The following is a 25,743-nucleotide window of genomic DNA, read 5'->3' as shown; positions in this document are numbered from 1 at the left end:
CATGCATTCCTTTTGAGCCTATGCACTCATGCCCATTAAGAACTTTGAAAACTGTTTTACTAATAGCAATAACGTCAGCCCGCAGGGTAAGCGAGTTGCAGGCACTTTCCTGTAAAATCCCACACACTGTTTTCTATGAAGACAAGGCTGTTCTCAGGGTGAAACCTTTGCTACCAAAGGTAGTCTCTGACTTTTACTTGTCGCAAAAGATCATTTTGCCTACTTTCTACCCACCTCTTCATCCTTGAAAGGAGGAGTTAAGATTACATATGCTGGACCCTAAAAGGGCTCTATGCTTTTATATATCAAGAAAGTCAAAAATTCAGCAAAATTACCATTTATTCATTCGCTTACAGGTTCTAAATTGTGGTTAGCTGTGACAAAACACCCTATTCAGATGGATCATCCTGGCTATTGTGGAATGTTACAGGTTAGTGGGCAAAGACCCGGCGGAAGGCTTGCAAGCACATTCCACAAGGGGCATGGCAACCTCTGCTGCTCTTCAGATAGGTGTTCCAGTGAAAGGCATATGTGCAGCGGCCACTTGGTCGTCTGTTCACACTTTTCTAAAACATTACGGCTTGGATTCATCTTCCAATCAAGAAGGGCAATTTGGGAAAGCGGTTCCTCATTCAGTCCATGATAACAGTTAGGCCGAAATAAAATTAATACTCCCACCACCAAATTATTACTGCTTTGGGAGTCTATCATAAGATGAGGAATATGTAGGAGTACACAATCTTACCTGTGGTAACGTTCCTTTGATTGGATGTTCCTCTCACGTATTCCTCATTGCCCCTCCCAGCCTACCCCATATAGAATTTACGTGTCTTTATGCTTTGCACTTTCTTGGAGCCTACGGTCTATGGTATGACTGGTAATACCTCTACAGGAGGGGAAAAACAGAACTAAAGCCAACGAGCGCTACATGCTCTATTTATGCAGATGATGATGTCGACAGCCGAGCGGAGGTCCTCGAGGGACTTCGACTTGACGAGACGACACACAGCGCCCCCTGTCGAAAGAAATTCCAAAGCAGCTGAGCTGGAAGGATAATTATCATAAAATGAGGAATACGTGGGAGGAACAACCAATCGAAAGAACGTTACCAAGGGTATGTAACTTGTACATCTACCCCCTGGAGTCTTATTTGGAGTAATGTGTCCAGTCCACCAAACCTCATTTAGAGTTTCCTGGTCTTCAGCTGGAGCACATTTCCCAGTCTGGAGACTGCACTTGGTTAGGACCATTTCTAGAGGCTACATCTGGAGTTCTCTGTCCAGACCTGGAGGCTACATCTGGAGTATTCTCTCCAGATCAATGGGAAAACGAGGGGTTGTATCTGATTTACCATTTAATATCACTGCCTAATTTGAAATATTTGCTCCATTTCTAGATGGCACATCTGGAGTGCATTTCCCATTTCTAGAGCCACACCTGGTGTGTTACTTTCAGAGAAGGCAACAATGCAGGCAGCGCAGAACTGGAAAGAAAAGTGATGTGGAACATCTGGGCACACCCCAATGAAAGTTGCGTGAAGGCCTATCGAGTTAATTCTAAAAACACCCAGCAGGGTTAGAGAAAAGCTCACAACAAGGAAATGGTAATAACAAAGATTATGAATCACAGCTGTAAAGAAACATAGCCCAAAAAAAACCTTGGCAACTAAAATAACAGCCCAGCACAAGATATAACGTTTCAGATTCCTGAATTGTGGTTCAAACCTTCAAGAGTGTTGTGACGAATCCAGGAAACATGCCCCTTCTCCCCAAGGGAGAGCCACCCTCTTTGGGGCTAGGGAGGTGAGCCCGCTACGCAATAACCTCCCTACGGGACCTGGCAAGCGGGTTCCTATTGCCCCACCACATCCCCGGATACAAGGAATGCTGATCACCTCCCCTTACTGCAGAGTCCAAAGCATTTCCTTGGTTAAGTGGGGACCAAGCAAGTTAGTCATGTGCAGGGCCCCTTTAAGGTAGATGGCTTGGTCTCTGACATATATCTGTTGCTACCTCATTGAGAAACCCAGAACAAATGGGATCTCTCCCTCCACTCCAAGGAGGGTCTAAAATAATCCAGCAGATTAAAAGAAAGAGAGATTAGCCGAGGCACGACAGAAACCAGCTTGCACTGCCGCACAAAGGAAGAAGTCCCGCCCTCTCAGGAGGGAGACCCGCACAGTCGGCATGGTCGGCGGGGACCCAAAGCAGCATGCAGAGTGCTGCCGTTTCCCAATGGCATAGATCCTGTCTAAGGGACTATTGGGACATGAAGCCTCTTCCCACTGCGAAAGACGTTCTGGCACCCTGATCCTCCAGCACAGGAGAAAAGAGCTGAGTTAAAGCTGCTAACCATGCAGTCCGAAGCCAGGATGAGAATATGGGTCTGTGCACGCCAGGGAGACCACCTCCAAAACCGAGCACCACTGCTGGAGCAAAAATGCACGGTATTGCACGAATACCGGGAGAAGAGCGGTGAGAAAGCCCTATAGCCCACATGGGGCTGATAATCAGAAGACCTCAGAAGGGGTAAGTGAAACCACCAGAGAAACCGCAACCAATGTGGAGTTAAGAAAGTCCGTAGCCCACACGGACTGATAAATAAATACAAATAAAAATATCAATTTATCAGAAGACCCCAGGTGGGGATAAGAGAAGCCGCAAGAGAAACTGCAACCAAAGCGGGCCCAAGCAAGCCCATAGCTCACCGGGGGCTGATAGTCATACGACCACAGGAAGAAGAAAGAGATACCGTAACCAAAGCATTGCCAAACCTCCCCAGTGCCCACATGGGACTTATATTCAGAAGACTCCAAGAGGGGGTATCTAACATTTGGTTGAAAAAAGCAGGGTCTGGATACAATTGCCTAGAAGCGTCCTTCTGCCACGCTTAATCCACGAGCAAGAGGAAAAAGCTTGGCAGAAAGACACCCAAGAGCCAAGATATACGAGGGTGCATACCACAACACAGACCATAGTTCCTTGATAGGGTCTATGAACGCTATAAAGTAGGACCAGGAGTCTTCAATAAACTAGCTTTGGAAATATGTTTATACTAAGTAACCATTAAAGTTGTATTAGATCATGTTACATTGTATTGAGTTTAAACATAACAGGTGTATTTGTAAAGCACACATTCATCCCCGAAAGTGGCATCTTGGTACTAATAACAGATGTTTATTGTTACTCAACTTAAGGGTACTCATTTTATCAACCTCGGAAGGATGAAGGGTTGAGTAAACCTGCCAGGATTCGAACCTGTGCCCATGAGGCGTAAGGTGTATGTGAAAGGTGGAAATGATGTCTCAATCTAAGAGCCCATCCTTCTATAGCTTTTACAAGGCAATTAAGAGTAATGGATTATATGTTCTTGATCATGCACTGCTTGTATTGTTATAAAGTCTGTTATAAAGTCACTTAACTGGTTCTGCGACTCACCAAAGTGGTGATTTAGGGGGCTGGGTGCCACCCTGACCTAGTGGATGTTAGTCCACTGGGGCCACCAGAGAAGGATCTCCTGGACACCCCACCTTGGTCCCCTTTGTGTGTCAAGGGACAATCACAGTGGTACGCCTTAGTCTGGCCCTGGTGGTCTGTATTCTCTCCACTCATCAGCCCAAGAGGGCAGTTTAGTCCTACCAGAACTGGAAGCTCAGGCCCTGCCCAAAACCCTTAAAAGACCCTGCAAGGCAGGATTTGTACACCCCCTCTACTACCGAAAGATCCTAATTACCCAATTACCCTTTGAACAGATCCAATGCTACACCAGGGAAATAGAGACCTTTTCTTTTTTTTCTTCACTCTGTGATCATATGGAATCTTTTGATACAGTTGCCATTATACCCGTCAGATCCAAGAAATCATTTTGCAGCATATACGGAATCACCAATTTACATAGTGGTTCCATGGATATAGTTTTTCCACTCCACAGCTTCCCAAATGCTGAAAGTTCAGTGCAGGGGGAAAATGCACAGAAGCATTATTCTCTGGCAAGAGAATCTCACACCATGGATACAGTGTTGCTAATTTACAGCGCAATTAATGTAAATAATGAAACAAAATCTTGTTGTGTGCCTAGTTTGTTTCCGCCTCTGAACTCCATACTGAAAAACCAAAGCCATCAGCACCACTTGAGCAGCACCAGGGAGGGATAGGGGAGGAGAACACACAACCAATATGGCAGACAGGCCAATTATAGGTTTACTCCAGCCTCCTGAGCCTAAAACAGCTTAATTTCCACTCGGGCCAAAATCCAATCCTACCCCTCACTCAATGACAAGTCACAGGCGCAGACACTCACTAAAAGTCTCACCTAGTAGAAGAGGGAGCACTGAACAAAAGGACCTAGCCCTAGTTGGTTTGTATCAGCAGCAGGCTCGCATTTGGAAAAACCAAAGCCATCAGCACCACTTGAGCAGCACCAGGGAGGGATAGGGGAGGAGAACACACAACCAATATGGCAGACAGGCCAATTATAGGTTTACTCCAGCCTCCTGAGCCTAAAACAGCTTAATTTCCACTCGGGCCAAAATCCAATCCTACCCCTCACTCAATGACAAGCCACAGGCGCAGACACTCACTAAAAGTCTCACCTAGTAGAAGAGGGAGCACTGAACAAAAGGACCTAGCCCTAGTTGGTTTGTATCAGCAGCAGGCTCGCATTTGGTGAAGGTTGGAGACTGGAGAGCAGTGGAATATGCAGAGACTGGCGATATGGAGTAAAGTGACGATGTGGCAGCAGTGGAGAAGAGGAAGAGGTAGTGAGAGCTACGACGGGCTAGGAGGTGATGAGGGGGCCAGGCTCGACAACCATCCACAATGGGCAGAGTTTGCTGATTCTCCTGTCGCATGGGTATCCCATCCTACCCTACTTACCTCAAGTGTGATGTTCTGTCTGGTACAGTGGTGGGATTGAACCTTTTAAGCCTCCTGGTCCCTGGTGACCCATGTCAGATGCTGGGAGACCCTCGCACAACCTACTACATAGTGCTTAGTCTGGTCCGCGGACTGCACATTGCTGTTGGAGTGGCCTCCATACAGATGTTTGGTTCCAATTTGATCCACCTGTATCTGGGGTGTTGAGGGTTTGCAGTGCTAGTGTGCTGCATTTCCGGATTTCAATGGCTGGCACCATGTGGGTAATCAGAGAGAGAGGGATGACTTGTCTGAGTTTTGAGAGCAGCGATGAGTAGGCCAGTGCCGTGTATCAGCTCCCCAAGCTTGTCTTGGGATGCCAGGCTCTAGAGCAGGCAATGTGTACCGACTTTTTCTGTAACAGTCACTGACCCGGAGTAGAAATATCCTCACCTGAACTTGGTGCACATGTTGAGGAGGGTATCATATAAGAATACCAACTAGTCCTTTCTCAGTTTTGAATGCAGGATGCATTTGGTGGCCATCTTGGGTTAGGGAGGATGGTTTAGCCCTTAGCAGTCAGTGAGGCCCAGAGCAATGCAGTGCAAGGGGCAATAATCTGTGTATTGGTATGATGGTCAAGGGTATGTTTTGATGCATGGCTTTATCACTTTATGCATGCAAATTTTAATTTGTGCTTCTATTGACCTGCTTTCCAGACATCAATGGGTGATATGCATTCCAAGTGTCTCTAATTAGCACTCATTTTGGACACCGAGGGCCAAAACCAACTTACAGGGGGAGAAGAGGAGGCAGCTGGGATCATCTGATTAGAAGCAGATAGTATCTTCAACTGCATCTGACAAATCCACCAGTCCTCTGTTAGTCCCGAGAACATTCTTAAGAATCCACACAACCAAGCTGTGCTGGTACTGGAGCTGGACCGAATGAATGATAGCATCACATAATCAACATGAGATATCCAAGAAGGAATGAAAGAAACGAGGGGAATGACGAAGGGCAAAGCCAGCAAGATGAGCTGATTCACCAAAAGGAAAGCTGAATCCGTGGGGTGGGAGATGATACTCTAGCCTAGCTAGCGGCATGGAAAGTGCAGTGATAGGCTCTAATGACTGATGACGCGTTCAGATCCCAGAGGGGGCGGGGGACCAGGCCTTATTGGCTTTCTCCTTTCTCGCTTCCACACACATCTTAATGTGTCGTATCCAGACTCCATCACCATAGAAAGAGCCCACAGGGCGCATTCCTAAACCGGACAAAGGCGAACGTCCTCGCCTTAGCAGAATTTTGAATTATCAACAGAAAGGAACGCATATGTAGACACATACAGCTGCTGAAGAAATCGCAATGGGTATTTCTTCGTACAGATAGGTTTTTTTCTGTGGAAGTCCTCCATCAAAGGAGCAAAGGACCATCTTGGAACTACTGAGAGGATCCCAACTGCTGTACTTAACTGAAATTCGCTGCACTGTTTCATTTACAACATAGCAACACTTGGCGCAGGTTTCCTACGCTCGAAGAAGCCCTCAACTATTGATTGCTATGAACAGTCTAGCGGTTAACATCACACCACCTCCCACAGAACATGGCTTACACTGAAGTGCTATTGTGGCGGGTCACCCGACACCACACTGTTTCCATTCTGCACTTACAAAATGGACAATTTGTACTGAGTGGTGGGGTGGGTAGGTTATCTTCCTCCTCGCCTTAGTACTCTGCATGCGAATATTGTCTGATGTCTTGATAGCTTTTTCCATGATACTGTACACTGTGTCGTGCCTGTCCCCACGGCGCTTCATGTAATTTAACCCAGGTTGATAGTTCAGCTGCGGATTCATTTTAGTCATGGACAATAGTTTCTCTAGACGCTGCCCCGCAGGGCGGGAAGCTACTTCAACCCATCTAGGGACCCATGCTCGCTTCTGGAATTTATGTTACTTATTTTACCTTTCTCATTCTGAACACAGAATGTGATTTTATCGATTGGACTCAGTGCTATTGTACTATAGTATGATGGATTGATTGTTTATTTGTATAGCGCCTATACACAGTGGATTTCAAATCGCTTCAAGGGAGGGAGCAAGGGAAAATACATTGACATTCTTACGAGGCCTTGAGAAATTAAGAATGTGAAAATACTATCGTACTAGGCCTGACGACTTTTCAGATAGTGCAAGAGCTATGACAAAGATTAGGAGGGGGTGGGGTAGGAGATGACACAGACAGGCAACTATCGTACTGGGCCTGATGACATTTCTGGTAGAGCCGGAAAATGACAAGAGGTGTGGGGCGGGGGGAGGAGGGAGGAGGAGAGGAACAAAACAAGTGGCTATCATACTAGGCCTAACGACATTTCAGGTAGTGCTGGAGCGGGAGGGTGAGGAACAAACAAAGAGGGAGGGGGAGGAAAACAAAAAAGCTACTATTGTACTAGGTGTGATGACATTTCAGATAGAGTAAGTGCAAAGAATATAATGAGGTGGAAGGGGGGAAAGGGGAGAGGGAAAAAGATAGGGAGAGGAAGAGAAGACTGACAAACAGTGAGTGTGGTGAAAGAGAAGAAGAGGCAAGCAGGAGGGGGAGCGAGGTACAAAAGGCAGGCAAACAGACATCACAAGCATACAGCGGGAGGGGGGCATAGTACATCAGGTGGCAAACAGACAATACAAGCATACAGCAGGGGGAGCATAGTACAACAGGAGGCAAGCAGACATCACAAGCATAAAGCGGAGTGGGGCATAGTACAACAGGCAGGCAAACAGACATCACAAGCATACAGCGGGAGGGGGGCATAGTACATCAGGTGGCAAACAGACAATACAAGCATACAGCAGGGGGAGCATAGTACAACAGGAGGCAAGCAGACATCACACGCATACAGCAGGAGGGGGGCATAGTACAACAGGCAGGCAAACAGACATCACAAGCATACAGCGGGAGGGGGGCATAGTACATCAGGTGGCAAACAGACAATACAAGCATACAGCAGGGGGAGCATAGTACAACAGGAGGCAAGCAGACATCACAAGCATAAAGCGGAGTGGGGCTGCGCAAATGGCACAGCAAGTTTGCATAAAAATGTAAAACACAGCTAGATTTGAAACTAAGTTAAATGCATAAAAAAACAGACAGATTTCAATAGCAACCAGAATCAGAAGCTAGCAGTGGGTGCAAAAGCGCATTGCAAACATGGAAGACAAGCAGACAAGGAAACTGAGAGCCAAAAGAGGGTAGAAGCGTGTCCAGAAGCAGGGAATTAACCCACAGTTATGTAGGTGTGATGGTAAAGAAAGCGAACATGAGACACATGTTCTTCCGTGTTCTGTTCTCCTGGAGTGCACCTTTGCCAGGGTTTGTTTCCTTCTAAAATGAACTTTATTTTCAGCCTCCTGACTTTTGACTTTGACACATTTTTTAATGAATTAAACATCCACACCCTGTCTGAGGATGATCGTCCCGTTCCTGAACATCCCCTTACAAATCAAGAAATAATGATAATAATTAGGAGCCGTAGTAAGGTGAAGCGGGATCCTCATGGACCTTTACCACAAGTTTATCAAAACTCATTCACTAGAGCTGGAACAGATTCTTCAGTAGTCCTCCACGGAGGGATCATTAACTTCTTCTAAGTTTGAAACACCAATACTTCCTTTTTTAAAACCTGGAAAAATACCTACGGCCTGTGGGTCTTCGACCCTTTCCCTTGAAATACTCAAGTGCCCAAATTGATCTACCCAGATCAATCAGGCTTTATGGGGGGTAGGTATTGAAAATATGAATAGTGCTCTCCTTCCAGATGCAATAATAATGTCATACTTTCCCTCGATGTCGAAAAGGTGTTTAGCAGAGTATCTGCTTAGAACTACTACTGTTTTTCGGCATTGAGGTATATTTTGAGAGTTTTACAGCATCCCTATAGCATCAGTACTAAAACATTTTTTTATTTCATCCCCGTTTTGTCTTTGTTCAAGAACAAGGCAGGGAGGCCTGCTATCCATCTTTCATATGTGCAGATGATAGACCGACTGGCATACACCACTAGGGCATACCATTCCTACTTTACGAGATGACGTGGAGCACAGAATCTCGTTCTATGCATATGTCTTGCTAGATGTGGTCAATCACCTGTTGATGAGCCCACTTGTACTGAAATGTATTCAAACATAGGGTGCCATTTCAGAAATGGGGTAGATATCAATCGATCGTAACTTTTACTGGCGTTTAGAGGTGATGACTTCACTTCCATACATGGAGAACAAAAATACTTGGGGATTTGGGTACCTAATGATTTTCATGACATGTAGGGTATACATTATACGTTGATAACCCCCTACTGTGGAATATCACGGTGGATTCACACCCCCCAGAAGGTCCCCTGGGAACTGGTGCTTCAAAGGCACCCCTAACACAACAAAGCCACTCTCACACTATGGTTTTGATCACAGGAGTCCTTTTGAAGTCAGCAAATTGGGAGCATTAGTGGAGTTAGAGTAGCCAGTGAAGACAGGTAGGCTGAGGGAGGTAATGGGGTACCCAAGCAGTCAGCACCCAAAAAAAAGCTTCCTAGAATCTTGAGATCAATTCTAAAAAATGTAATGACCAGTCTGACACTAATTACTTGACAATAGTAATTAATATATTCCTCTGCAGCCAACACGTGTTACAGCCACTTCTAGGCCTTCCTGAGGGCTTTTAAAGATTCATATTCACCCCTTCACTGACAGAAATTCAATTTTTCTGGCACTCGAATTACCTGTGTCCACGGGCATTTGTCTCCTGAATACTATCACCATGTAAACTTTTGCTTCCAGGTGGCTTTCAATATTGATATTTGATACAGTTGCCTCAACTGATGCCGGTACTAAAGATGATTTTGCTTTTGCAGAGGCGTATTAGTTCCCTGCTCCCTTTTGGGTTCATGGCAGCGTCCCACGTGTGTTGCAAAGCCGAGAGAGAGGGGTTTCACCATTGTAGATGTTTTTCTAGAGCTCTACCCCCTTCACTTCCTGCAGACAAAGGACTCTGGGTATGAATTTGTCAGAGGGCAAATTACACTTGTTACAGAAGCTTGGATTGGACTCCTGACAACAGGCTTGCTTTGGACCAGTCTGCTGTAGCAGTTTAATTTATAAGGGCATAACATCTTTTCCTTAGTTGATTCATCTCTGGAATAACAAAAGTAATGAATCTTAAACTTTGTTGGGGACACATCGTATTGCAAAGTCCTTGGTCATAGTTTGAAGATGGTGAACTCCAGGGCAGAGGAAACCTCTGCTCCATAACCATCCCCATGAAACAGTGACTGTGACACCACTGTAAGCCACGGCCCCTCTGCTGCCTGTGCAGTGGAACCAGACTCCTGCTCACAGGAGGTGAAGAACACCTTGTAGGTGCCAGGCAACATCCTGGAATGGACGAGTGGAACTAAGTACTCACCATGTCCCTGGGGACTCTGGATTGGGCATTCCAGCAACTCAAAAGTCCAGAAACAGCCCGGTTTAACCACTTTAAGACATCTTCGAGCAAGCTCATTCTTGCTGCTACAGGACCCATGGTGCTGCTTTTGGCACTTTATGTTTTTCCTAACCACCGACCTGCTCTTCGAGCCGTCCACACACGGTCTGAACCCATTGGAATGGACTGCTTTCAGCCAAGCTGATCTCTGGCTCAATACTGTGGAAGTAACTGTTTTGAGCGCCAGCTCAACCTGTTGGAAACTGCTGACTCGCTGCACAAAATGCTGACTCTTCTCTGCAGAAGTATTGTTTTGCTGACTCCCCCGCCAAACCGAACCATTGGAAGCCATCGGCTAGACCATCTCAAACACCAACTCGATCCAATGGGAGCCCTCACCTTAAACCATCTTGACGCTGGCTCGCCACTGTGACCACATGACTCGATTGTCTTTGCACAGGCTCAATATTAGAAAAGCTCTAGAACCCAGATCCACTCAGTTGAGCCCCAAAGACAAAGCACAAAAGGTATTTGAAGACCACAGCGACTTTGAAGCCCCACTTCTCTAACTTTATAAAGACATATCCTTGAACAGTGACTTTCCTGCTGAAATCCTTTTGCCTGTACACCACTACTGATGAACCCAGAGTTGCCTTTCATTTCAAAAGTCTGCATTCTCTGTGTTTCCCTTACAGGGCATGGGTCTTTTGTGTTTTCATTTAGTTTGTTGTATTGATTATTTCATTAAAGTTCCTATTTTTCTACAACCATGACCGTAGAGTCGTTTATTTTGGATCTATTGTACTAACACTGTTTGGATTACTACTGTATGAGGATATAGCCTGCTCGGCCTGCTCTACCCTAATTAACAAAGGAGGTATACCTGATTGGCTGTGTCTGTTTCACCTTTATGATTGGCATCACAGCTGGTTTAGTAGTAGTGTGGGGCTGAGTAGGCTGTTTAGCCGCTACTCACCCTGCAGTCCTGCAGACCAGTAATAATTTTGTCACAAACACTAGCAGCAATCGTGTTTCGCAGTAATTCCAAATAAATTACCACCAGACTCATGCTACACCTGTGGGTGCACATTTAAGATGGGCTGTATGTTAACCTATGTTCAAGTCATGGTGAATGACTTCATGAGGAGGTGCAAAGAAGCATAACTCAGCTGGTCGTTAAGTGGTGCTGCATACAAAAAAAATGGATGTGTGTGAGATAAGTCGATATTGCACCTGAGTAGTCTAGTGCTTGGCATCGGTAGAAAAATAACAATATTTGATGCATGAAATTTCAAATGTCTTTATTATGTAAGGACTTTTGAAGAACACCAGGAAAGAAAATGCAATAAGTAGCCTACAAGGGTATTAAACGAAAATCTTACATCGAGCAAACCGCATGCGAGAAAATGCCAAAAACACAATCCCAAAATGTCGAACTAGGCGTGCAGGGGTGTCCCCCGCTCCCTTTCTTTGACATTACGGGAATTCGGGGGTCCCACGCTTCTATAAAAAATAAAAGCAGGGGATGAAGAAGGATATTCCAGAAAAAAACAGACCCTGTTGCAGAAGTTCTGTCCCTCAAAGGGGAGGCGGAACTTGCATGGCAAGGACGGGGAGCTGTGGCTGTGCAGATAAATTGCAGGTAAGTGAGGAGCGGGAGGTACATTTTTAAGGGTAGGGAGCTGAGGGATAGAGGGCGAGAGTCATGTACGTTATTATTTTGTTACGGGCATGTCGAATTTGTGATTTTCGTATACGAAATAATCCCGACATCGGCCTACAAGCATAGGCAAGGACAGCCGGTAGCTCCAATTTGAATGAAGATAAAAACATACTTTTCTTGGATCCCTTAAGTTTGTGTGTGAGTGATAGAATAAAAGAATAACGGCAATACCGACATTACAGAATCATATCAGTTCTGACCAGTTTTAACACTGAGGGACCATTTGCGCTTTTTTATTAAAATGGAACAGTGATCATGCTGTTGGTGAAGGACACGCTATTAGGCTATCACGTCATGTCCCTCGGCTCACTGGTACTGTTGCTCTGGCACATGCTGGAGAACTTGATAAAAGCAGCCTCCGGTGCCTGCATCTCAGAGGCTTTCAAGATGCCTAAAGTTGGAGTGCTGAGGCAACCTGCTTCTACGTCCACAGCACTGCTGACCACAGGCAGGGTTCCAACCATCAATAGATGATACTTTATTCGGTTAAAAAAATATCAATGAACAATTCTAACAAAAACACACTTCCTGATTACACAGTATAACAAAAGCTAAAGAGGAAACAATAAGATGCTAAGATACAAATGATAAAGCACAGTATCAAATATAACATGTCACAATTCTAATTAGAACCTGGCTTAACAATGAACTGTCACATAACTAGAATTCCTTTACTATCCCAAAAACTGTTAAAAAATATGTTTGTATTGCTGCGGATGCAGGACAATCTGCAATTAGGTGGAGGAATCTGAGTGCTGTTCTGCACTGGTTAAAACCACAGGGTTATCTGAATTGGTTGTAAGAGGATTCAATTCAGCACTACAGCCAAGTTAACGCCTAGTCTAGAATACTGAATGAAAACCCTTATTGATATATCTTTAGGTCCAGTTCATGCGTCCTGGATGACTACCCTTGTATAACACCCCTCTCTTGGAATCCCCCTGACCCCACTGAGCCAAGAAGTAGTTCTGTTTTGCAAGTTTAAAAGGTTTATTTGATAAATTAAAATATATATATCACACTTTATAATAAATTAATAATTGAATATCACACTTAATCTGATATGGTAAATATTAACAACGGAGAATCTGGCACTAGCACACTTCTTTATAATGACTAATGAGTTGACCTGAAATGGATAAGGTAGCACACTGGTAAATAGGAACAAAAGTATAATGTGGTAGAGGATGCTTTATGTAGCTCAGGTGGATGCAATATTCAATGAATGCAGTACAGAAAATACGCAATATGATTCAACCAGACAATGTAATCACTTTTCTCGGGCTATTCCCTCCCCCCCTCTTTATGCAATGCAAGGAAATGGAAGGAAGACACACAGTCCTCAGAAATGCAATCAACTGTAATTCAGTTCAATCCCAGCAAGCTTACAGAAAACAGATAGGAGTTTTGAAAACACAGGCAATGCTTGGATATGTGCTGGCAATGAATGAGAAATATGCTAAATTTGCTTTTAATTCCCTTATAGAGGTTCAGGGTGAGTGGTATCTAGTTAATATTAGTCCAGGCTCACACTAGCAATGATGCAGGGATAGTTAGCAGGTTAAACGAATTTCTGGCCAATGGAAAGCAAACAGCAGCAGTTTTTACATGTGAAGAAATTGCAAATCGCGGTAAAATTCGCGGATGCGCCGAGCGCTATTACAAAGGAACCGCAAGGACTATCTCTACCGTTTTGGGGTCCTAGAAAAGCCTGGGATCTCAGCTTCCAAATGAAAGTTATTGCAAGTCTCTAGCCCAAACGGTTGCGGAGATATGAGTAATTTATTTAGTAAAGGTCGTTTTTGGTTTTGTAAATTTTAAACGCACACTTTTTCAAAATGACAAGTGACAAATTTTTGCAGCTAGAATGACAGGTGACAGCTAGGAGGCAGTTCTACTTAGGTTAAATAGATTGAATTAGATGAATTTAAACTAAGAGATGTGTTCTGAGTTTTGCTAAGTACTCACAAGAGATTTTGAACAGGAAAGCGACTTGGTCACGGACTTCAGTCTGGTCAGGTCTTTCCGGGTTCTGCTCACAGCGCCTGGCCTCTGGAACTGCTCACAGGGGTCTGGTCTCTGCTAGGCACCGGTTCTTTGGGTCTCTCTGCTCTGGATAGATTGAAGTCTCTAGTTTGGCTTTCTGGAGTTTGATGAAGGTAAGTATGGATTTTTCCGGCAGAGCTTTCAGCGGCAGATGAAAAATGAATCTCCCTATGTGTCCTGACTCTCTGCTTTTATCTGTTTCTTGAGAATGGGTGTGTGTGTTGCATCACTAGACTTGCCCCTCTCAATCGTCATTGGTCAGCTTTCATTCGTCCCCTTGATTGGGGGAATGAAATGAAGTGTCATCATGATGAGGTCTGTTTATGATACAGAGAACCCACCCCTGTCAACTTTACACACAATCTATATCTGACCTAAAAACATATTTGCACAGGTACACATTTGTTTAAAATTACATATACATGGTGTGGCTGAATTTAGCCATGTCTATGTCCAAATCTGCTCATTCTCGGAGCTTGCATTCAAAGAGTGTACATAATTGACTTTTTAACTGCTTTTCCAATTTCCGACATGGACCCAACTTTACATACATGTGTGCAGGGGGTAGGGACATTAACTGATGAAGTTTCAGATTTTTAACATGCACACATTTAGAGTAATATCCACTTTTCCGCTAAAACCCCCCTGAACATACCACCGGTTCCTACCACGTCTTAAACTGTGGGCAGAAAAATCACAAGAATTATGGTATCATTTATAAAATTTTCACATGTCCGCTCTATGAATTATCCCCCTTTTTATAAAACCATATCCTTGCTGCAGGGGTGTGTCTTTTCAGGTCACATGGTACAGAAACCAGTCTTTCCAGTTTCTGCCAAGCCAGCTTGCTTCTCACAGGCAGTGCTCCTCCCAGCTTCTCCAGGAGGAAGCCACTTTTTACGACGTCTGTAATAAAAAACCTTTGCCTGAGTGGAGAGGGCTTTGTTCACTCTCTGGCAGAGCACAGGAAATTCAATTATCAGATAGATGGCATATCCTTAGCCTGGGCAGCAAAAGGAAGGTTGGCCTGGTAACACAGTGGTGACTCAAGTTTCACTGCTGATGGGTAGTTGCTAGGCAAAATCAAGTTCCTTAAGCCAGACCTTCAGCTAACTTTTTGTTGCTTTTAAAATAACTTGTAATTTTACACATGCAGCTAGAATGCTGATTCTAAGTGCAAAACTATGACATTTCAACAGTTACAAAGGCATGTGACACCAAACATAGGTCACTCATTTAATTTAACATTTTCGATTTTGGTGGTTTTAAATCCAGTTGTAGTTAGGCTTAAGCTGCTGACTCCATAGCATTTTTGTTATAAGCATTGTTTTTGGGCTCTTCATTTCCCAGATTTTGTAGGCACACAAAACTCCATTCTGCCAAATGTCTGCTGGTGTTCAGTGAATATTTTGCACATGTTGCAAGGTTTGAAATAGGCATTTTGCTTGCCTTCAGAAAAACACACAGAGTGGTTTTAAAACGCCGGCTTTTGGATAGTGGTGAGTACTGGTACTGCACCCATTTTTGGGATTTAAGAAATGAATTCCCCACAATTCTAGGTTGCATTTGGCAATCAGCATTGCCATTCCCAATGGTTTCAGACTACTGTGCGGGTAGTCCAATGGTGGTTTTAAAGCGCTTTGAAGCTAACCGGCGCTACTGTTTTTCCTTTGGCAACCCATTTCCCTCATGGCAACCCGGCCTTTCATTCTCGCACTGGTGGGTGGCAAGTGAGGCAACCATTTTGGTGGGCGCACAAACTGCGCAGCTTTCCTGGATTTCAGCGCACATGTTGGTTTTCCGCCATCTTGAATTTCCTAAGCCCACAGCACCAAATGTTGTAGCAGGGTAGCTTAAACGTGGGTCAGGACACCCTACAAGCCCCCCCACGTGACTGCACTTTGAATTTGAGTCGATGGGGAGTCGCGTGCACAAGGGTTTTGACCCATGCACTGGTCTGTCCGCATAATCTTCTTCCTCTTCTGTAGATGGCACAGTTCAGCATCTTCTTCTCCATCCGGTCAGATCGATCAGTTCTCCTCGCCGGTCCTGATGGGAAGATTGGGCGGTACCCCGGGCCCGTTGCGTCTCTGCTCCCGGTCTCCGGATCGTCCTTCTTGGTCATCCTTCATGGTTTCATCTCTCCTAGGATGATAAAGCAAAAGCGGCAATATCTACTCATAGACGTTTTTCCACCACTGTTGAGGTAGTGGGGCAGCATATGCATTTATCATAACAAAACATTACATTCTTATTTTAATAAAAACAGTATGACTAAGAGACAGTTTCATACAATCACAATATTTTAGAGACTAGATGTGGTATGTTTTATGATTGGAACTGAATTAGTCTGAGACAGTACCCGCTAGGATTCCAGAGGATTCCTCCAGTTGTTGCAGAGTGTGCCTGGGATGGCAACATTTCAACTGGTTTATGTGGACCCACTTGTCTTCCCCCTCTGCCGAACCGCCTTTGGGGATGCGGATCTTGTAGGCCACAGGGGAGATCTTATCGACGATCTCAAAGGGTCCCTTCCATGTAGGCAAAAATTTGCGCTGCTTGGCCTGGTTCCTTTGGAAGTTGTATAGATAGACCCGGTCTCCCACCTGATATTCCTTCCTGGAAGTTTTCAGGTCATAATGGGTCTTCATGCTATCAGTCGATCTTTCTAGATTCCGCTGAGCATAAGCAAAAGCATGTTGAAGGTGTTTCCTTAAATTCTCTACATACTCATGAGTAGTGGAGGCATTTATCAGTGTCTGCTCTTGGGTCCTGTAGAGCAAATGCTGCGGAAGCACCATCTTGCGCCCAGTCATCAACTCAAATGGTGACATTTTGGTTGCAGATGAAGGGGTAGATCTGATAGCCATTAGGACCAGAGGTAATCGGATATCCCAACTTGGCCCAGAATCTGCCACAAACTTCTTTAATATGCTCACAATTGTCCGGTTATATCTCTCTACTGCCCCAGAAGAAGCTGGTCTATAAGCAATATGCAGCTTTCTCTTGACCCCCAGTATCTCCCACATCTTTGTCATTACTTCACTGGTGAAGTGGCTACCTCTGTCTGACTCAATCCTTTGAGGTAGACCAAAACGGGAAAAGATGTGGTTAATCATCAAGGCAGCTGCAGTTTCTGCCTTGCAATTTGGGGCTGGGAGACATTCCACCCACTTGGTAAACAAGCATGTGACGGTCAACATGTACTTATTCCCCCTAGCCGAGCGAATCACGGGGCCTACGAAGTCGATTTGTAAATCTGACCATGGCAGTGTCATTCCCCTCTTTTGTAAAGGCGCCCGGTGCGTGAGGGATGATGGCTGAAATTGTGCACACACAAGACACCCCTTCAAGTATTGGTCGAGGTCCTGCCCCATGTGTGGCCAGTATGCAACCTCTCTTAAGATTTCCAATGTTGTGTGAAACCCCCTATGACCGGCGGTGGCCGCATCATGGGCGTGACTTAACATCAGGCTTCGGAATGAGGTAGGAACCACCCACTGATCGTGGCCAGCTTTGGATTTCCTTACCAACAAACCGTCTTGGATCCGGAACATTTTGGGACATTTCATCAACACTCTTAGGTCCTCTTTCCCAATGTAATCGGTATCCGTCAGGGGAAAGTTCTCAGGGTCCTCAAGGTGCTGGTAAAATTTACCAATTATTGGATCCCCCTTCTGAGCAGTAATCAAATCAGCATCAGGGGTCTCCTTACTCCATTGTGCAATTGAGAGGTCGTTGTGAGCATTTGTCTGGGACCTAGTGATGGCAGTGACCTGGATTTCCCCCAACAGGGACTCAATCTCAATTAGATCCCCTTGGATGGCCCCGGTTTTGGCCAGCTGATCAGCTAAGTCATTTCCAGTTTTGTCTGGTCCCTCTACTTTGGAATGACCCTTGATCTTCTTCCAATAGATGGTCATCCCATTCGAGGTGACCAGATCATCAATGTTTTGGATCAACTTCCCATGTTTCAAGGGTTTGTTGTTAGCACATACCATGCCTCTGGTCTTCCAATTAACCAGGTGCTCCACGAACCCGTTCCGTACATAATCCGAATCTGTGATTATGACCAGTTCGTGGAGTTGATGCTGGACAGCAGTGAGGATGGCCTGATGCACAGCCATCAATTCTGCCACCTGACTACTTCGGGGACCAATTTTGTATCCAGCGGAGGGTTCTGGGGACTCATTCACCCATGCATTCCCTACGCCGGCCACCAGTTCTTTCTCCCCGTTGTTGTCGACATGGTAAGAGCATCCATCCACATACACAGTGGGCATTCCCTCACACTTGTCTTCTTCAAAGACTTTGTGGGGGGAATTAAGGTATGCCTCCATGTTGTCCTTTATTTTTAGACTTTCGTCCTCGAGACAGTTTTCTCTGGCACAATCATGCAAGTCAGCCAGACCTTGCGCGAGGGGACTCTTCTTGTTTTGGCCATATCTGACCTCCACAGGAAAGCCTTGCATTGACAGAATCCAGGAAGTAATTCGGGAATTACTCACATTTCCGGCCCGGATTCTGTCACTTTGGAGATATTGCAGAGGCTGGTGTGGAGTCTCCACTATGATGTGTTCCCCCTGGATAAACGGGCGGTAATTCTTCAATGCCCACACCGTTGCCAGGAGTGCCTTCTCACAATCGTTGAATTTTTCCTCCACAGAGGATAAAGTTTTGCTCGCATAGGAGATTACTTTATTGACCTTGTCATGCTTTTGGTATAATACTGCCGTCAAGCACGTATCAGAGAACCCCGTCTCCAGGAAGAACTCCTTGTTTCTGACAGGGTAAGCTAGGCAAGGCGCTTGTGAGAGGCTTCTTTTGAGTTGTTTTACCGCCTCGGCTTGTTCTGGACCCCATTCCCACTTGACCCCCCCCTTCAGGAGATGAATCAGGGGTCTGGTGATCTCTGCATAGCCCTCAATGAACTTTCTGCTGTAATTAGTCAGTCCAAGGAGGCTCCTTAGTTCCCGCAGAGTTGTGGGGTCTTTCAGTTTCTGAAGTGCTTCCACTTTCTTTTCCTGGGGACAGAGGCCCTGAGGAGTAATCTCATGCCCCAAGAAATTAACACGGGTTCTACACCACTGTGCTTTCTGAAAGGAAAGTTTTGCTCCGGCGGCCCTCAACTGTGTCAGAACATAACGGATCTCTGCTATGTGTTCCTCCACAGATGAACTTTTGATGAGGACATCATCTACATAAGCCAAGTTACCCCTTGCACCCAAGTCAGGCATGGCCTTGTGTAGAAAAATGTTGAATTCATTGCCGGAGTTGAGGTATCCGAAGGGAGTCCGGGTCCAGGTGTACTGCTGGCCCCCAAAGGTAAAAGCCAGCTTGTATTGGTCCTCCCTACTGACAGGCACGGTCCAGTATCCATTGGTCAGGTCTATTGCAGTGAATACCTGTGACCCCTGGATCTGGGCCAGCCCTTGGTCAATGTAGGGCAGAGGCCATCGGGAAGTATGGACCCGTTTGAGCTCCCTGAGGTCGGCACAGAGTCTCCACTGGCCGTTTGGCTTCAATATTCCCAGCACCGGATTATTGAAAGTGCTGTGGACGGGACGGATTATTCCCCGGGACTCAAGGTTCTTAATTATTTCAGTAAGGGACTCCATTGATGCGAGAGGCAAGCGATATTGCTTCACAAACACTGGAGTCATGCCAGGGTCCGTGGGGATTGTTGTGGTGTGGATGTCGGTGCGACCACAGTCATATGAGTCTACCGCAAAGAGATCTTGGAAATCCAAGAAAACTTGTTTCAACTTTTGCTTTTGTTCCAGAGTCACACAGGCATCAGCTAGGTTGACTCTCTCTTCCACCATCTGCCTGAAGCCTGGAAAGACTTCTGGTTTGGCTATCTCCGCGGCCTCCTCCAGCTGGGTGGAGAAATCCCTGGTCAGAGTGCTGATTTGGACCGGAGGCTTCAGGGGGGAAAGGCAGCCTTCATGGACCTGGAAAATCACCTCATCCGTCCTGAAGTCACAAGTCACATCTTCCTTACCATAAGGGCAGGAAGTGTACACCAGGAAGTTCCCCCCATGCCGGGTGAAAATCCTGTCTGGTGTTGTATTGTCCTCACTGTCACTGTCAAAACAGTCCTTGGGGATTGGTCCTAACAGTTCATTTACTAAGTCGATGGAAAAATGTCGGTCATCAACCGCCATTCCAATAATGGTGCCTGCGGCTAGAGTAATACTCTTTAAGTCGCTGTTATCCACCTCTATTGGAATGGTGTCATGTTCTATGTTGACTAATGGTGTTGGGTTTACCCCCAACCCTTGCTGTTGGAGAGAAGCATTTAGATGTATGTAAGCATCAGGGTTTTTCAAATGTTGTCCTCTTTTAACTTTCACTTCCAGGGAGAATTGTCGAGTCCTTTCGGGGATGGTGACTTCCTCTTTGATCTGAATTTCAACTGCATAAGGTAGCAATTGAGCTGACCTAAATGCCTTTTCTGGATCATCAAAGCCCATGGGATTATCCGCTAATCGGGACCAAGCTTTGAAGTTTATTAGGTCCAAACTAATGGCAAAGCGATTGAGAATGTCACTGCCTAAGTAAAAGGCGGCAGTGACGTCTCGCACGACCCAACAATTGTGGACTATGCTCTTGTTGCCAATGGAGATTTTGAGCATACACCTGCTTGGCAGGAGATGTTTGGAATTAGGTACTTCCAGGTCCATTTCCCATTTGTCTATCAGTTTGAAGGTGGGAATGGCTGGATCTTTTGGAAGTTGGCGAAACATGGCTTCGCTGATGAAGCTCTTACCGTTGTTCACACACACTCGAGCGAGAACAGAGTCCTTCCCATCATTTAACTGAACAGGGATGAACAACTGCTCTCCAATTTGCTGAATATCAGCCAGGCTCTGAGCTGATTTCACATCTTTCTGGACTATAGGAGTGGGAGTTTCAGATTGTGGATTGGTATAGAATTTCAGAGTGTTTCCTTCCAGCGTGGAGTACCACTTTAGACTGGAAGGAAGGTTGATTTTCAGAAATAGAGAGGACCCCCCATCACCAGTCTGTTGTCCTACTGCTATTACTGTCACGTCTGGAATTTGGCTATTCTGGAAGTGAAATTCTACTTGGTCAGATTTTTGTTCAACCATGTGGCATGTGCCGTTTAAACTAACATGGTTGGCACTCTGTTTTAATTTTATTGGTCGGCTAGTCTGGGTCCAGAGGACCTTGTTTACGCAATCTATTATGGGTGACAACCTTCTCAGGAGGTCATTCCCTAGTAAACAAGGGGTGCCCTCTGGGGTCACAACTATGACCGGGTGTTTCAACTTGTGTCGCCCGATCTTAATGTCCAAGTCTGCCGTCCCCTCGACGGGAATTTCCTTCCCGTCAAAGTTCTGCAGTTGTCCAGGAAGAGAGGTGAGAGGAATTTGGTAATTCTCTCCCCTTCCTGCATTCAGTTCGTCAAAGGCCCTTCTGGACAGAAGGGTAGCTTGAGATCCAGTGTCCACCAGCGCTGAGATTGTACCCTGCCCCTGTACTTGTACCGGGGCATAATATCTTCCCTCCTTCTCCTCAAGGGGGCACAGATAATGCACATTTTTGGACAACTGGTGGGCGAACTTTCTGGTTTTGGACATCGCTAGCGAGGAGATTTGGGCAGAATTCTGTGGAGAGTCTTGGGAATCTGAAAGAAAAAATTTGCAACTGGAGATCAGAGCCATTGTGGGTTCCCCTGGCTCCGTTTCTGGGCCGCCCCCCCCTTTTTGGAGGCAGTCGCCAGGATGGGTTTGAACCAGGGGATTTTCTTGCTGTTGGTTCTGGGATGAGATGGTGGGCGGCGGTAGCTCAGTCTCCACATCTCCCCAGTCTGGATTTGCATCCCTAGGGACCCATTTTTCTTTGGGAGGAGTTCCCCCCTCTCTGAAGGAGAAGATCCTTTTCCCAGGATCCTCTGAGGATCCCTCTCCCTCAAATTGGAAGATCTGTACCTCCTCCTCAAACTGAGTCTGTTTGGGTCTTTTGTTTCTCCTACCCCCCCTCTGCTCCTTAGGAGGCAGACTTTCAGGGGCAAGAGATTTTGTTTCCGGTTCCTGGGTTTCCAGGGGCTGTTTACAAGTGAGGAAGGAAGCTTCCTCCAAGGCTTTACACCCCCCTTCCCTTTGTGCCTCCTCCCTGGGAACCGGTGATTTATCGGGGTGCTGCCCCCGTCATTGTTCTGGAGCACCAGGTCCAGAGTTGGGTGCGTTCTGCGCCGGCATGCTGATCTGAGGGTTCTGCTGTGCCCTCAGTATATGACCCATATCCCGCGCCATGTTTTGAACCTGGCGCTCTAACTGGGAAACCCGCTCAGGCTGATACGGGGCCCTGTTTTCTCCCCTGGGCTGATCCCGGGAAGGGTAGCTGTCCCTCCTCTGGTAGTACCCCTGGTTGGGAAGATTTTGGTACCCCTCCACCCTTGGCCTCCCCTCTCCCGGATTCAGTGGTCTGGGCTCAGGGAATTGAGGAAAGAAGGATGGATGATTTTGGGGTTGGAAGTCGGGTGGATATCTGGGGAAAAAGTTCTGCCCAGGGTTTGGTAAATTTCTGCCCTCCTGTGGGAAGTTTGGAGGGAAGTTCCCTGGGTTAGGTGCTTGTCTGGATCCCCCCCCTTGGGCTGGAGGAGTCCACACATAACCCAGGATGGGTCGATTTCCCTTGTAGCGAGGACTTACATAGTCAGGAGAGCGAGGGACCCCATTTGTGGGGCTGCCTCCCTGGCTCCCTGTCTGTGACTGGCCCGAGGAGCTTCTGGGCCTAGCATTATTAGGTGCAGGTAGGTTTTTAGGCCCCCCCATCTCCAAATCCAAAACGGGGGTGACCTTTACCTCTGCCACCTTGGCAGCAGCAGGGGTGCTGTTGGCTTTGGGGTTTTTCTGGGCATTGCTTTTATTTTCTATGGGCTTCTGCACCTCATAGATCCGGGTAGCCTGTTCAATGACCCAGTCTAAAGATCTTTTCTCATGAAAGTCTCTCACGAGCTGGGTCATTATATATTTGGGCAAGGCATGGAAAAATGTATTGACAAACTCTCTACTATCTGTGCGCACCCTTCTGGTGGTTTGCGCAAAAGCACGCTTTAACTCCTGCACAAATTCTCGTGGGGCCTGATCCTCCCCACATTGCAAATTGTAGGCCGCCTTGCGAGCCTCTTGAGGATTTCTGTGAACAGAAAAATGTTTCAGGATGGCCGCCTTATATGTGGACCATCTTAAATGATTTTGGTCCTCCAGCCCCGCAAAGAAACTGGAGTATTCCGGGGAGAATGTCCACTTTACATATTGAATACAGCTTTGGCTGTCCTTCAAATGGAAAGTCTCCATCATTTGTTCAAACAACTCTAAGTGCTCCCAAACAGAATACTTAGCGTTCTTATGGTAAGGCGTGATGACGCTCCTGATCGCCTTAATCTGCTTTAAGGGGTCCTTAAGCAAGGCCCTTTTTGCCTTATTGGCCTTTTTGGTTCGGGTAACCCTTGTCCATTCTTCCTCGGACTCAGAGGCACTGCTCCCAGAGGTTCCCGTCTGTTCTTCCAGGTTTTCCCGGATTCTGCGAGCCTGGGAATGGCTGGCAGAATGTGGGGACCTGGTCTCCTGTGTCCTGCGCAGTTCAGAGGAGTCTTCAGATTCCTCCTTGCTGCCAGGATTTGATGGGTACCCCCTCCACTGACCTAACTGGGCAGAGGTTTTCAGGATGCCCTTAATGGGCCTACTCTCCTGGGGTTCCCCATTGAACTGTACTGTACTTGGGTGCCCATACCCGGATGCCCACCCCTCCATTCCTGAGTGGTACTGGCCTATGAGCCCCATACTCTTAGCTGGATAGTGATCTGCCATCCCTGCGGCCCTGTGCTCATGTGCGCCAGGGGACATGGGGGTGGTAGAGTCCAGGGACTGGGGAAGATGAAGGCCCCTGGTGTTAGGGCTCCTGCGGTTATGGTCAGGAGTCTCTCTTTCCCAGCGGACCTCATCTCTATCCGCCCCTGCTCCCTGTTGCAATGCAAGAGCCTGCATTTGTGCTTTCAGTTCCTCTGTTAAGGCCTTACTCGACTCTATCAGTTTCTCCTGCATCGCTACCTGTTGCTGGAGCCTATCATTGTGTTGACAGAGGGCCTCATTCTCCCTCTGTGCTTCCTGGTTGGTCCTGGAGAACTGGGCCAGTCTTTGCTGCAGGAGGTTTATCTCCTGGGCAATGTCCCTATTGGCCTGCTCCTTTCTTGCTAGAGCATCTTCCACCCTTCTGGTGTGCTCTACCAAGTTCTGGTTTTCTTTTTGGAGATCACCCAGCCCCTGGTGGGCCAGGTGATTTTCTTCCATTTTTCTTTTTAAATGGCAGACTTCCTGGCCTAAGGCGTCTCTTTCCTGACTAAGAGCCTGCATTTGTGCCGCCAGGTCGTCCCTTTGCCTTTGGAAGGCACCAGCTTTCTGGCGCTCCTGATCAAACTCTGCCTGGGTATCCAGGTCTTTCAGAATCAGTTTATTGCTCTCCTCCTTCACTCTATCTAGGTGGCCTTGCAGGGTGACTACCTGCTCAGCACATGCCCTATTGAAGTCTAGCTGTTGCTCCAGCTTTTTCTGGCTTTGCAGTAGGGAGTCCAAACCTTCTTGGTGTTCCTTCTGCAAGGCCAGAAATCTGGTATCCTGTTCTGACTTTTCCTTTTGCAGCACATCCATATCCTCCTTTATTTTAGTGATGTACTGTCTGGTCTCATTTTCTGACTCCTGGCTTCTGTGCAGCCTTTGCTCAGAAGAGTCCAGATCAGATTGGGCCTTCTCTAACGCCATCTGTTGCCTTTTTGCCAGATCATGGCCTTCAGCACATTTATTCTGTATGGCTCCCATGTATAAATATAAATATGCCGCTATCCTAACAATCTTGTCGTGCTCATCTTTGGCCTTAGGAGCCATATATAGTTCACTCAGGGCCACGTGTAATGGACCCTGATCTCTATATATATCTGACCCTGTTTCAGTGACCTGTTGCGTGATGGCCTGCAACCAGACCGTTTGGTCCTGGTGAGTCCATTCACCTCTCACAAATAGTTTGTGTAAGAAGTGCTCTCTGGCTATTTTCATATCTACCAAGGTCGTCATTCTAGAGATTGGTCTCTGTCCTGACTTACAGAAGTTAGTATTTTAGTTTTGCAGAACAGAACTTTTCTTGGAGTGTCCCTTTTGAGGAATGCTTCACAGCGTAATGCAGCGTGGTGATCCGACTGGATGTATGTATCCCGTCAGTTAGCACACTGTATTAAGCTGCACAAGTGGTATTCTAACCCAGAATCCCGGATACGAGCCCCCACTTTGTAAGAGGATTCAATTCAGCACTACAGCCAAGTTAACGCCTAGTCTAGAATACTGAATGAAAACCCTTATTGATATATCTTTAGGTCCAGTTCATGCGTCCTGGATGACTACCCTTGTATAACACCCCTCTCTTGGAATCCCCCTGACCCCACTGAGCCAAGAAGTAGTTCTGTTTTGCAAGTTTAAAAGGTTTATTTGATAAATTAAAATATATATATCACACTTTATAATAAATTAATAATTGAATATCACACTTAATCTGATATGGTAAATATTAACAACGGAGAATCTGGCACTAGCACACTTCTTTATAATGACTAATGAGTTGACCTGA

This window comes from Ambystoma mexicanum, chromosome 1p, assembly GCF_040938575.1.
Source record: "Ambystoma mexicanum isolate Mex_15411 chromosome 1p, UKY_AmexF1_1, whole genome shotgun sequence".
Taxonomy (NCBI): domain Eukaryota; kingdom Metazoa; phylum Chordata; class Amphibia; order Caudata; family Ambystomatidae; genus Ambystoma; species Ambystoma mexicanum.
This window is presented reverse-complemented; position numbering follows the sequence as displayed.